Genomic DNA, 15,234 nt, shown 5'->3' with positions numbered 1-15,234 from the left:
AGCTGGGAACGAGCCGACCCAGGTCTGTGAACGAGCTTCAAGGTTGAGCAGCTTGTGCACGTTTGTTGGACGTCGGGCGCTGCAAGCCCGCCAGACCAATTATCCCAGCATGAAACTCTACTTCCTGAGGCTATCCCAGCAGGAGTCTCCACTTCCTCAGGCGCTGCAACAATTATCACAGCATGAGACCCACTTATCACAGCATGTCAACAGGCGCCCCAGGCTGCTGGAGCACTCAACTATAATTAATGTGCAGTTGAGTGCTCCAGCAGCGTGGGGCGGCTCTCTGCATGCTGTGATAATTATCACTTTGGGGCCTCATGCTGTGATAATTACGGCGGCATGCTCTATTTGCAGCACTGAACATTTTCAAAGAAGGCGAAGTAGTGACATTCATTGAGACACTCACCCTCACACACCTCCTCACCCTCACACACCTCCTCACCCTCACACCCTCACCTTCACACCCCCTCACACACACCCTCACATACCCTTACCAGCACAGCAAAACACAACACAGCACAGCAAAACACAACACAGCACAGCACAGCAAAACACAACACAGCAAAACACAACACAGCACAGCACAGCAAAACACAACACAGCACAGCACAGCAAAACACAGCACAGCACAGCAAAACACAACACAGCACAGCACAGCAAAACACAACACAGCACAGCAAAACACAGCACAGCACAACAAAACACAACACAGCACAACAGAGCAAAACACAACACAGCACAGCACAGCAACACACAGCACAGCAAAACACAACACAGCACAGCAAAACACAACACAGCACAGCACAACGCAGCACAGCACAGCACAGCAAAACACAGCACAACACAGCACAGCAAAACACAACACAACACAGCACAGCAAAACACAGCACAGGACAGCACAGCAAAGCACAGCACAGCAAAACACAGCACAGCACAACACAACACAGCACAGCAAAACACAACACAACACAGCACAGCACAGCAAAACACAGCACAGGACAGCACAGCAAAGCACAGCAAAACACAGCACAGCAAAACACAGCACAACACAGCACAGCACAACACAACACAGCACAGCACAACACAACACAGCACAGCACAACATAACACAGCACAGCAAAACACAGCACAACACAGCAAAACACAGCACAGCACAGCACAACACAGCACAGCAAAGCACAGCACAGCAAAACACAACACAACACAACACAGCACAGCAAAGCACAGCACAGCAAAACACAACACAACACAGCACAGCAAAACACAACACAGCACAGCAAAGCACAGCACAGCAAAACACAGCACAGCACAACACAGCACAGCAAAACACAACACAACCCTCACGCCCTCACCCCCTCACCCCTCACACACCTCATCACCCTCACACACCTCCTCACCCTCACACCCCCTCACACACACCCTCACATACCCTTACCAGCACAGCAAAACACAACACAGCACAGCACAGCAAAACACAACACAGCACAGTACAGCAAAACACAACACAGCACAGCACAGCAAAACACAACACAACACAGCACAGCAAAACACAGCACAGCACAGGTCAGCACAGCAAAGCACAGCACAGCAAAACACAGCACAACACAGCACAGCAAAACACAACACAACACAGCACAGCACATCAAAACACAGCACAGGACAGCACAGCAAAGCACAGCACAGCAAAACACAGCACAGCAAAACACAGCACAGCAAAACACAGCACAGCACAACACAGCACAGCACAGCACAGCACAGCACAACACAGCACAGCACAACACAGCACAGCAAAACACAGCACAGCACAGCACAACACAGCAAAACACAGCAAAACACAGCACAGCACAGCAAAGCACAGCACAGCAAAACACAACACAGCACAGCAAAACACAACACAGCACAGCAAAGCACAGCACAGCACAGCAAAACACAGCACAGCACAGCAAAACACAGCACAGCAAAACACAACACAACACAACCCTCACGCCCTCACCCCCTCACCCCTCACACACCTAATCACCCTCACACACCTCCTCACCCTCACACCCTCACCTTCACACCCCCTCACACACACCCTCACATACCCTTACCAGCACAGCAAAACACAACACAACACAGCACAGCAAAACACAACACAGCACAGTACAGCAAAACACAACACAGCACATCACAGCAAAACACAACACAACACAGCACAGCACAGCAAAACACAACACAGCACAGCACAGCAAAACACAGCACAGCAAAACACAACACAGCACAACACAGCACAGCACAGCAAAACACAGCACAGCAAAGCACAGCACAACACAACACAGCACAGCAAAACACAACACAGCACAGCAAAACACAACACAACACAACACAGCACAGCACAGCACAGCACAGCACAGCACAGCAAAACACAGCACAGCACAACACAACACAGCACAGCACAACACAGCACAGCACAACACAGCACAGCACAACACAACACAGCACAGCAAAACACAGCACAGCACAGCACAACACAGCAAAACACAGCAAAACAGCACAGCAAAGCACAGCACAGCAAAACACAGCACAGCATAGCAACACACAGCACAGCAACACACAGCACAGCAACACACAGCACAGCAAAACACAGCACAGCAAAACACAGCACAGCAAAACACAGCACAGCACAGCAAAACACCGCACAGCACAGCAAAACACAGCAAAACACAGCAAAACACAGCACAGCAAAACACAGCACAGCAAAACACAGCACAGCAAAGTAAAGCACAGCAAAACACAGCACAGCAAAACACAGCACAGCAAAGCACAGCACAGTAAAACACAGCACAGCAAAACACAGCACAGCACAGCAAAACACAGCACAGCAAAACACAGCACAGCAAAACACAGCACAGCAAAACACAGCACAGCAAAACACAGCACAGCAAAACACAGCACAGCAAAACACAGCACAGCACAGCAAAACACAGCACAGCAAAACACAGCACAGCACAGCAAAACACAGCACAGCACAGCACAACCAAGCACAGCACAACCAAGCACAGCACAACCAAGCCCAGCCCAACCAAGCACAGCCCAACCAAGCACAGCCCAACCAAGCACAGCCCAACCAAGCACAGCCCAACCAAGCACAGCACAACCAAGCACAGCACAACCAAGCACAGCACAACCAAGCACAGCATAACCAAGCACAGCATAACCAAGCATAGCGTAATAAAGCACAACAAAAAATAGCATAACAACACAGCAAAACACAGCAAAACACAGCACAGCAAAGCACAGCACAGCACAGCAAAACACAGCACAGCATAGCAACACACAGCACAGCAAAACACAGCACAGCACAGCAAAACACAGCACAGCAAAACACAGCACAGCACAGCAAAACACCGCACAGCACAGCAAAACACAGCAAAACACAGCACAGCAAAACACAGCAAAACACAGCACAGCAAAGCAAAGCACAGCAAAACACAGCACAGCAAAACACAGCACAGCAAAGCACAGCACAGTAAAACACAGCACAGCAAAACACAGCACCGCAAAACACAGCACAGCAAAACACAGCACAGCAAAACACAGCACAGCAAAACACAGCACAGCAAAACACAGCACAGCATGGCAAAACACAGCACAGCACAGCAAAACACAGCACAGCACAGCAAAACACAGCACAGCACAGCACAACCAAGCACAGCACAACCAAGCACAGCCCAACCAAGCACAGCACAACCAAGCACAGCATAACCAAGCACAGCATAACCAAGCACAGCATAACCAAGCATAGCGTAATAAAGCACAACAAAAAATAGCATAACAAAAAATAGCATAACACAACAAAACATAGCATAGCAAAACAAAGCATAGCAAAACACAACACAACATAGCATAGCATAACAAAGCATAGCATAACAAACACAACAAAACATAGCATAGCATAACAAAACATTGCATAACAAAACACAACATAGCATAGCATAACAAAACACAACATAGCATAGCATAACAAAACACAACATAGCATAGCATAACAAAACACAACATAGCATAGGATAACAAAACAAAGCATAGGATAGCAAAACAAAACATAGCCTAACAAAACATGGCATAACAAAACATGGCATAACAAAACATGGCATAACAAAACATAGCATAGCAAAACATATAATAGCATAGCAAAACATAGCATATCAAACACAACAAAACATAGCATAGCAAAACAAAGCATAGCATAGCAAAAGATAGCATAGCATAACAAAGCATAACAAAGCATAGCATAGCATAACAAAACAGCATAGCATAACATAACAAAACATAGCATAACATAGCATAGCATAGCATAACAAAACACAACATAGCATAGCATAACACAACATAGCATAGGATAGCAAAACTAAACCGAGCATAGCATAACAAAACAAAGCATAGGATAGCAAAACAAAACATAGCCTAACAAAACATGGCATAACACAACATGGCATAACAAAACATAGCATAGCAAAACATATAATAGCATAGCAAAACATAGCATATCAAACACAACAAAACATAGCATAGCAAAACAAAGCATAGCATAGCAAAACAGAGCATAGCATAACAAAGCATAACAAAGCATAGCATAACAAAACATAGCATAACAAAACATAGCATAACAAAACATAGCATAACAAAACATAGCATAGCAAAACAAAGCATAGCATAGCAAAACACAACACAACACAACATAGCATAACAAAGAATAGCATAACAAACACAACAAAGCATTGCATAGCATAACAAAACAAAGCATAGGATAGCAAAAAAACATAGCATAGCATAACAAAGCATAGAATAGCAAAACAAAACATTGCATAGCATAACAAAACATAACATAAGAAAACATAGCATAGCATAACAAAACAAAACATATCATAGCCTAGCAAAACATAGCATACCAAACACAACAAAACATAGCATAACAAAACATAGAAAAACAAAGCATAACACACACAAGCACACACACACAACCACACACACACAACCACGCACACATAACCACAACCACACACACAACCACAACCACACACAACCACACACACAACTATCTATCTATCTATCGCCCTCACTCTATCTGTCTATCGATCTATCGCCCTCACTCTATCTGTCTATCTATCGCCCTCACTCTATCTATCGGCCTCAGTCTATCTATCTAATCGCCCTCACTCTATCTGTCTATCTATCGGCCTCACTCTATCTAATCGCCCTCACTCTATCTATCTATCGCCTTCACTCTATCTTATCGCCCTCACTCTATCACCCTCACGCTATCTATCGCCCTCACTCTATCTATCGCCCTCACTCTATCTATCGCCCTCACGCTATCTATCGCCCTCACTCTATCTATCGCCCTCACTCTATCTATCTATCGCCCTAACTCTATCTATCTATCTATCGCCCTCACTCTATCTATCTATCAATCTATCTATCGCCCTCACTCTATCTATCTATCGCCCTCACGCTATCTATCTATCGCCCTCACTCTATCTATCGCCCTCACTCTATCTATCTTTCTATCGATCTATCGCCCTCATTCTATCTACTTATTTAGATACTGATCGCCATCACTCTATCTATCTGTCTAGCTATCTATCGCCCTCACTCCTATCTATCTATCTACCTATCTATCTCGCTCACTCAATCTCTCTATCGCCCTCCCTCTATCTATCTATCCCACTCACTCTATCTATCTATCCCACTCACTCTATCTATCGCATCACCACAGCATCACTAAGGGGCACAACAACATCACTATGCGCTACCACACCAACATCACTATGCGCTACCACAGGATCATTGAATGCCACAGCATCACTAGTCGCCACCACAACATCTCTCAGCCCCACCACAGCATCAATCTGTGCAACCATTTACCAACAACTGGGTCAAATATGATCTCTCAATGTTTCAAGCTTTATTACAAATGTCACAAAAAGAGGTTAGTATTTCACTTCTGTTCTTGGATTTTCGTCACAATAAAATACACTGAACATATTCTTCAGAAAAGTTATTTACAAAAGTTTAAGCTATTGCCATTATAAATTACAATAACTTTTATTTAAGTATTAACCCCTTCAGTGCTAATGACAAGGGTAACTCGTCATGGAGTTTCCATTGATTTAAATGGAAATTACATTGAAGCGGCGCAAGATGCCTAGCATCCAAGTGGTTAATTATTAAAAAAATTCAAAGCCATTGTTATTTGTAATATCAATACATCTAAGTCACGTGAATACAACACATATTGCATTACAAATGCTATAGGTGTCACAAGGTTCGAGGCATGTGGGCTGCTAAATTCATATCTTAGCATTAGATCGCCGCCTAGTGTTGGGCTCGGATGATCGCACATTGTTGTCCTGGAAGAGTCTTCGAAGTATCCTGAGATAGGTGGCTCCTCCCCTGGACTACAGTGCGCATGGGCATCGGCTCCATCCCCAGATTGTTTTTTTCCGCCATTGGGTTCGGATGTGGTCTCGACGTCTTACTGTCGGAACCAAGAAAAACTAACTTTTAGCGGCCAAAAGGCCTCGATTTTCTTGCGTCGGTATTGTCTGCGCACGGTCTCGAGTCTTCCGTCTCTTGGAGCCGGAATAAGCGGAGTTTTCTTCGCTCTCGGAACTTTGAGGCCTTCTCATCGCGACACGACTGCAAAACTTTTCGGACATGGAGCGGAGCCCGTTTAAGTACTGCCCGCTCTGTGGGTCCAAGTACCCACACATCGATCTACACCCCGTGTGTAACAAATGCCTTTCGCCTGACCACGATGACGGCAAGTGCAAGTTGTGTGCACAGTTCCGCTCAAAGAAGACTCTCAAGCTTCGGCGCGCGGTGCGCATGGAAGCTAAACAAGGGGCCCCGGATCCGGAGAACATCTTCGGCGACCAGGACGAAGAGGACCAGGGTCATCATCTCCAAATCTCCCCACCCGAGACGGAGGTCGAGGCGGATCCGAGAGACGACGACGGAGTCGCGGGTCAAGGCCTTGAATACGTCGACGAGGTAGGAGACGACGATGAGATTTATGGGGCCGCGGCAGACAGCTCGGGGGACGAGCTCTGCCCCGAAGGTTACGAGGATATCGACCGGGACACGGGATCGCCTGTCGGCCTTACCCAAGACCCGTTGCCGCAAGCCACAGCCCCGCCTTCGGGCCCGGCCACGGACTTACTTGCTGAGCAGACTGTTTCGAAACCGAAACCGAAACCATCGGGATCGACAACACCTAAAATGGCCGACCCGAAAACGAAACCGAAACTTAAGGACTCGAGTGTCCCTAAGATGGCTGCCGTGCCGGTGAAAACGACGGTGCCCGCTACCCCATCGACTCCGTCGACCTCCGGTCCGCAGAAGTCGAAGAAGTCCGTCGATTCCGATGCTGCAAAATCGAAACCGACGCCAGAGGAGGGGTCCTCCAAAAAGGATGGTCGGCACGGGTCAGCGGCTACTACGCCGTCCAAGCCCGCCAAAGTCGGCTCCAAGGAGGCTACGCAGGCACACGGAAAGAAGTCTGCGCCCCGAACACAGGAATCGGAGGCGGTAAAGACAGGAGCCGCGCCCAAAGTGCACAAGGCCCACAAGGACGTCGGATCCGAGGGAAAGATCAGACCATCCTCGTCGGCGCCGAAACAAACTGTGAGTGAGCCGTCCCTCATAGCCGAATCACTGCAAAGAATCAGGGAGAAGGCCTTTGCCCCGTCGGCTCCGATACCATCGCCGCAGCCGCAAAAGGACACTCCAGCGAAGCCTTCTGGGAAACTTCTCTTTATTTTGCCGCCGAAGGAGGCGCCGAAAGCATTTTCAACCAAATCGGCACCGAAACAGGTGATTTCTTCACCGACTGGCCCGCTTCCACGTCGGGTACTCGAATCAGAGGACGATTCAGCGCGTTTCATCGACGCTGACACAGGCAAACTGACCCTCTATAAGAGGAAAATCACTTCGGAGCCGGTGGACTCCTATGTCATCCCACTAAAGAAGAAGAGGGTGCCCCTTGACGCCTCAGGCCTCACGGAACCAATCCAGCCTCCTCCGAGACGGAGCCCTACTCCCTCCCCAGAACACTCTGCGGGTGAGGGGTATGATGAAGACGAGCAGTACAATTTCCCTATCAATGAACCTGATGCACAACCGGATTCATATGATGACACGGGTGACCAGAACACCCTGAGTGGGGGGCAGGACCCGCAGCTTTTTAATGCACGTGCATCCCCGACTGAGGATTCAGCAGGTTTTCATGCACTACTCGAAAGGGCGGCAGCCAATCATGATGTGGACATGCATGCCGACCCGGTTGAGGAAGACTTCCTTTTCGACACTTTTTCAGTCTCTGAAAGGACAGTAAAGACACTGCCTATGCTTAAAGGAGTCCTCAAGCATGCTGGGGACATATTTAAGGAGCCTACTAGAGCGAGAGTGGTCAACCCTCGCATTGAAAAAAAGTACAGACCTGCGCCTGCGGACCCCGCATACATCCGGGGACAATTGCCACTGGACTCTCTTGTGGTCGCCAATGCCAGGAAACGTGCCAACTCCCAGACAACGGGTGAAGCTCCTCCCCCGGATAAGGAGTCCAAAGTGCTAGAGGCAGGGGGCAAAAGAGTAGCTGCACAGGCATCAAACTTTTGGCGCATCGCCAATACACAGGCACTCTTGGCGCGTTACGATAGGGCGCACTACGACACCCTAGAACAGATTGTACAACACCTGCCTCCACAGTTCCAAGAAGCCACCCACCTGCTCATTGAGGAAGGAAAGCTAATCTCAAACGCAGCCATCAAGTGTGCACTTGACGCTGCGGACACAGCTGCTAGAGCTATCAACACTAGCGTTATGCTGAGACGACAAGCGTGGCTCCGCATCTCAGGGTTTAAACCGGATATTCAGACAACAATCCTTAATCAGCCAGTCGATCCTGATAGTCTGTTTGGTCCAGATGTTGACACCACCCTAGAGAAAATAAAGAAGGACACAGAAACTGCTAAGTCCATGGGGGCCCTGCAGTCACAACAGTTTCGTGGCAGCAATTTTCGTCGCTCAGGTGCACGTGGAGTCACCAGAGGACAAATGGGTCAACAATCCCAGTTCTCTAAAGGTGGGGCACAATCCTCGTTCACAAAACAGAACAAGGGAGGTTACAGAAATAACAGCAACAGAGGTCGCGGCAGAGGAAACAACAGCTCCCGCTCCTCTGCTCCAGCCAAACAGTGACTCTCTGTCACTGCCCCCCGACCACCTAACACCTGTCGGGGGGAGACTACAGCAGTTCCTGCCCGTCTGGAGAAACATCACCACAGACAGGTGGGTGCGACAACTAGTCCAGTATGGTTATTGCCTAGAGTTGAGGTCCACTCCACCCAACATCCCGCCAAGGCAAAGGCCTATGTCCGCAGAGCACTTGCTCTCATTGCAGCAGGAAGTAGTGGTGATGCTGCAAAAGGGAGCAATCGAGCTCGTGCCGGTGGGAGAGGAAGGCACAGGGGTTTATTCCCTGTACTTCCTTATTCCAAAGAAGGACGGATCTCTCAGACCCATTCTAGATCTACGTCCCCTCAACCTGTACATACTATCAGAACATTTCCACATGCTTACACTGCAACAGATTCTTCCATTGCTAAACCAGGGAGATTTCTTAGCAACCTTAGATCTCAAGGATGCTTATTTCCACATTCCACTACACCCGTCACACAGGAAATACCTCAGGTTCACTATTCAAGGCAGGCACTACCAATTCAAGGTCCTACCCTTCGGAGTCACCACAGCCCCGAGGGTGTTCACCAAGTGTCTGGCGACAGTAGCGGCGCACCTCAGGAGGCAGAACATCCATGTCTACCCCTACCTAGATGACTGGCTCGTGCAAGCCAAGTCAGAGCAACAGTGCGCCGCAGACATGTCGACTACAATTCACCTTCTTCACGATCTGGGTTTCTCCCTGAACTACCCAAAATCGCATCTTCAGCCGGCACATGTCCGGCAGTTCCTAGGTGCGACGATCAACACCCTGACGGCCATGGCTCAGCCAAACCAAGTCAGGATAGACAGCATGCAGGCTCTGATCCAAAGGTTCAGGCCACAACACTCGCTTCCAGCGAGAGTGTTCATGCAGTTGATAGGCATGATGGCCTCCTGCATCTTCATAGTCCCTCACGCACGGCTACATATGCGCCCGCTCCAGGAGTGCTTAGCGAATCAGTGGACACAGGCTCGTGGGCAATTGACAGACCTAGTGTTGGTTACCAGTCGGGCATACGACTCTCTGCATTGGTGGACTCCACACAACCTTTGCAAGGGCCGACTGTTCCAAGAGCCTGTGCCGCAGATTGTCCTGACAACGGACGCATCTCTCCAGGGATGGGGAGCTCATGTGCTCACTTACACAGTGCAGGGACTATGGACGACGCAGCAACAGAAGATGCACATCAACTATCTGGAACTGATGGCAATCTTCATGGCGCTCAAGTCCTTCATTGTACATCTGTGCAACAAAGTCGTGCTAGTCCGGACGGACAACATGACCGCGATGTACTACATTCAAAAGCAGGGAGGCACCCACTCGCCACAGCTGTCTCATCTGGCTCAGAGCATGTGGAAGTGGGCCATTCAGAGGAACATTTTCCTCATGGCAGAACACCTCCCAGGAAAGGACAATCAGATGGCGGATCTGCTCAGCAGGTACAGCCATCAAATGCACGAGTGGGAGTTACACCCATCTGTCCTCCACCCGTACTTCCAGCAGTGGGGTCATCCGGAAATAGACCTGTTTGCCACAAAAGAGAACGCAAAATGCCAACACTTTGCCGCCAGGTTCCCTCACCCACAGTCGCAGGGGAATGCGATATGGATGAACTGGTCAGGCAAATTTGCGTACGCTTTTCCGCCAGCCCCTCTAATACCGCTGGTCGCAAGAAAGCTAAGGCAGCACGAGATGACTCTCATCCTAGTTGCTCCAACGTGGGCGCGCCAGGCCTGGTACACCACGTTCCTCGAACTCTCAGTGGTGCCGCATCAAAGACTGCGCCTCACGCCCAGTCTTTTGACGCAGAACCATGGAGAAATTCAGCATCCAGATCCGCAACAGCTCAACCTGGCGATCTGGCTCCTGAAGTCCTAGAGTTTGGATACCTTAACCTACCTCCGGAATGCATGACCATCATCAAGGAGGCGAGGAAACCAACTACTAGAGCGTGCTATGCTGCAAAGTGGAAGCGTTTTGTCATTTACTGTACAGCCAATGACATCAACCCGCTAGATGCATCTATCCCCAACATCATCTGCTATCTGTTGCATCTTTACAAGTGCAATCTAGCGTACACTTCCATCCGGATACATCTATCCGCCATAGCGGCTTATCTCCAGAATAGGCAGCACCTCTCTGTCTTCAGAGTGCCCGCCATTAAAGCCTTCCTTGAAGGTCTGAAACGAGTCATTCCCCCAAGAACACCGCCAGCTCCGGTGTGGAACCTCAATGTCGTTCTCACCAGACTGATGGGACCACCATTTGAGCCACTGCACTCGTGTGAACTCCAGTTCCTTACGTGGAAAGTAGCTTTCCTTGTAGCTATTACGTCTCTGAGGCGTGTCAGTGAGCTGCAGGCGCTCACAATCCAAGAGCCATTCATTCAAATTCATCCAAATAGGGTAGTGCTACGCACTAACCCCAAATTACTTCCGAAGGTGGTGTCTCAGTTTCATCTAAACCAAACTATTGACTTACCAGCATTCTTTCAAAACCCGCAAACGGTGGCGGAAAGAATGCTCCATACCTTAGATGTACGGAGGGCGTTGATGTACTACATAGACAGAACACAACCCTTTAGAAAAACAAAACAACTCTTTGTTGCCTTCGCACCACATTACAAAGGCAACCCGATTTCCAAAGCAGGGATAGCCAGATGGATTGTTAAGTGCATCCAGATATGTTATCAAAAGGCCAAGCGCACTTTAACAATACCCCCCAGAGCGCACTCCACACGCAAACTGGGGGCGTCCATGGCTTTCCTAGGGAACATTCCTTTAGAGGATATTTGCAGAGCAGCCACGTGGGTTACACCACATACCTTTACAAAACACTACTGTGTTGATGTGCATTCCAAGCAGCAAGCTGCTGTAGGACAGGCTGTTCTGAAGACACTTTTTCAGGTTTCTGCAGCTGGCACGGGCAACCGCCGCTGATGGAGGGACTGCTATGTATTCTATGCTAAGATATGAATTTAGCAGCCCACATGCCTCGAACTGAATATGCTACTTACCAGTATGCATCTGTTCTTGGCATGTAGGGCTGCTAACATTCATATCGCCCGCCCTCCTCCCCGGTGCCTGTCGCAGCTGCAGATATACTATTGTATTTATTCATTAGCATGGACATCCTTTACACTTTTCACTCCATCTTCTGCCACAATGGCGAAAAACAATCTGGGGATGGAGCCGATGTCCATGCGCACTGTAGTCCAGGGGAGGAGCCACCTATCTCAGGATACTTCGAAGACTCTTCCAGGACAACAATGTGCGATCATCCGAGCCCAACACTAGGCGGCGATCTAATGCTAAGATATGAATGTTAGCAGCCCTACATGCCAAGAACAGATGCATACTGGTAAGTAGCATATTCATTATAACTATTGGCATTGTAAATGACAAAGCTATTATTTTTGCTATTTTCAAAACCAACACATATATAACAAATGTGTCATTTACAATACCAATAGCTCAAACTTTCCTAATGCGAGACCTTATGCATTGCAAATGCTTGTTTTAGTTTTTTCTTCTCTCTTTGCTCCTCTTTAGCCTCCTCACTTTTCTTTCTCTTTTTCTGCTCTGCTCCACTTCTCCCTCAGCCTGTCTCCTCTCTTCAATTTAAGTCCTCCCCTTCGCTCTCCCACATATTCTCTCTAACCTCCCTGTTCTCTCTCATTCAATCTTGTGCAATCTATATCTTGAATATGCTTCTCTCTCACCCACCTCATTCTTCTTCCTGTCACCGACCTCCTTGTTTGTCACCTCTTGGTCTACCTATCCCCTTTTAGTTGTGTTGCTGTCCTTGTCATCCTTATTACTGCCCCTACAATTTGCCTTTCCTTTCTACATTTAACTCCCCTTTCTTTCTTTTTGTCTCTGTTCTGCTTATTCACTTGATCCCGTTTCTTTCTCACTTCCATAGCTTATCCTCTCCATATATTCCACACATGCCTCCTTTTCTCTCTACACTCACACTTCCCCTCTCCTTCACACTCCCAAACCTTCTTTCATGTCCATCTTTCTAATATTTTTCTCCTTTTATATCCAGTTACTTTTCTTTCTTTTTAATCCCCATACTTATCTTTTCTCCTTTTCCCTTCGCTCCCATCTTTCTTACCATTCTGTCTTTACTATCTCCTTGTTCCTTTTCTAACGCTATCTCTCCTCTTCCTTTACTCTCTCTACTTCATATTCCAATCTCACCTCTCCATTCTTTCCCTCCTTAATATCTTATCTCCACATTTGACCTCCTTCTTCCAACCTCATTCCATCCACCTCTATTTAATCTCAGCCTTCTGTTTATGTTTATTTCTGCCTCATCCACCAACTTCTACCCTATCTCCTTGTCCTCTTTCCTACCATATGACAAGCTCCTGCACGACCCATTGAATTAATGTTTGGCAACTGCTCCTCTGTTTTGAGTTTTACCCATGCCTGACTAGGACTGGTTTCATTCTTTGTTTGAATGACTTTTCCCCAACCCCTCCCAGAAGCAGAGATCATCTCTGCCTCCTGCTTTTACACAGTACAGCCACATTTGCTCTGCATTTGATCATTTAGTAGCCGTGCATTAGCTTGCAGTAAGAACACAAAGCAGCCTAATAATATTGACAAGATCCCGTTTAGGGATTCTGGTCCTACATTGACTAACACTTTGCACTAAGTTTGCATCACAAAAGTGACACCAACCCAGCACATAGTGTTGTGGTGGGATTTACTTTCCACCGCAAATCATGATTTGTGTGGGAAAGTTGTCCCCATTTAACGCAATGTAACAGTATACCCTACCTTGCACCTCTTTACATAAAGGGAGCGTACCATGGGTGGTACATGGGCATTCGCATGCAACCGCCCATGGGTTTTGTGGTAAATCCCTATCTACTAACATTTACAGACAGTGATATGAGCCAAAAAACTATGTCTCCTCGAAGCAGTCAGTAACAGTGGAGCAAAGTTTGAAACGTCTCCATATTTTTCAAACTTTGTATGTGCGTTGCACTGTACTAGACACATACAGTAGGACAAGTCTTAAAGGATACTTTTAGTACTAGAAGGATCCCCTTCAAGTACAAAGCATATGCTTGACAGAACCCTCACACCCTTGTACTAAGGTAAGGGCCACTGAAATTAGGCAAGGCTGTGGTCTTTACCACGTAACTATGGGTTTGCCACATGTGCCACATAATCCATCATCTACTGTATAATCTGCTGATTTAAAACCCCAAAAAATATTTCTAGCTCAAATGGATCAAAAGTTACAAAAAGTGACTAACTGTATTGCTGCAAAGTGGAAAACCCTCCGTAAAGGTTAACTGGTGACCTTTCTGTTGCTAATTGTTGTATTTGGATGTTAAATTAGAACTAAAGAGGTGCAACATTTGCCCAGACAGTGTTAGCATGTGTGAAAATGCTAAAATAATATAGTAATACTATCACAAAATGTGTATTGAGCTGCATATTTGACCTTTTCTTGCTGCATAATTCTACCCTAATGTATAATTTGGTCCTCTCCTGCCACATAATTCCAGTGGCCCTGACTATAGTGGAAAGTACAGGTGGGCAAGCCAACAATTTAAGTCAGACAATTGAGCCAAGGGCTGGCTCTAGCTCTTAAGAGCCTGTGTGGAAGCTGAGCTTTGAAAATGTGTGGCATGTCAATCATGCAGCACAGATCATGTAAAAATATGGTAAGGGGTTTTCAAAGTTCAAAATGTAAAAAATTGATTAGTTTCACCTTAGTCAGGGCCACTGGAAATATTCGATTATGCAGCCAAGGCTTTTTTCTCATAATTATGGATTTGCCGTACTTGCCAAATAATCCATCATCTGTTGCATAATCTGCTGATTGTGACAAACAAATTGTTTTTAGGGCAAACGGATCAAAACTTGCTACATGTTTTCACACGCAATGGAAGGCCCTTCGCTAATGATAACTAGTCATCGCTCAGTTACTTATTTCTGCAT

This window comes from Lissotriton helveticus, chromosome 4_1, assembly GCF_964261635.1.
Source record: "Lissotriton helveticus chromosome 4_1, aLisHel1.1, whole genome shotgun sequence".
In the NCBI taxonomy this organism is placed as follows: Eukaryota; Metazoa; Chordata; class Amphibia; order Caudata; family Salamandridae; genus Lissotriton; species Lissotriton helveticus.
Note: the sequence above shows the minus strand (reverse complement) of the source record.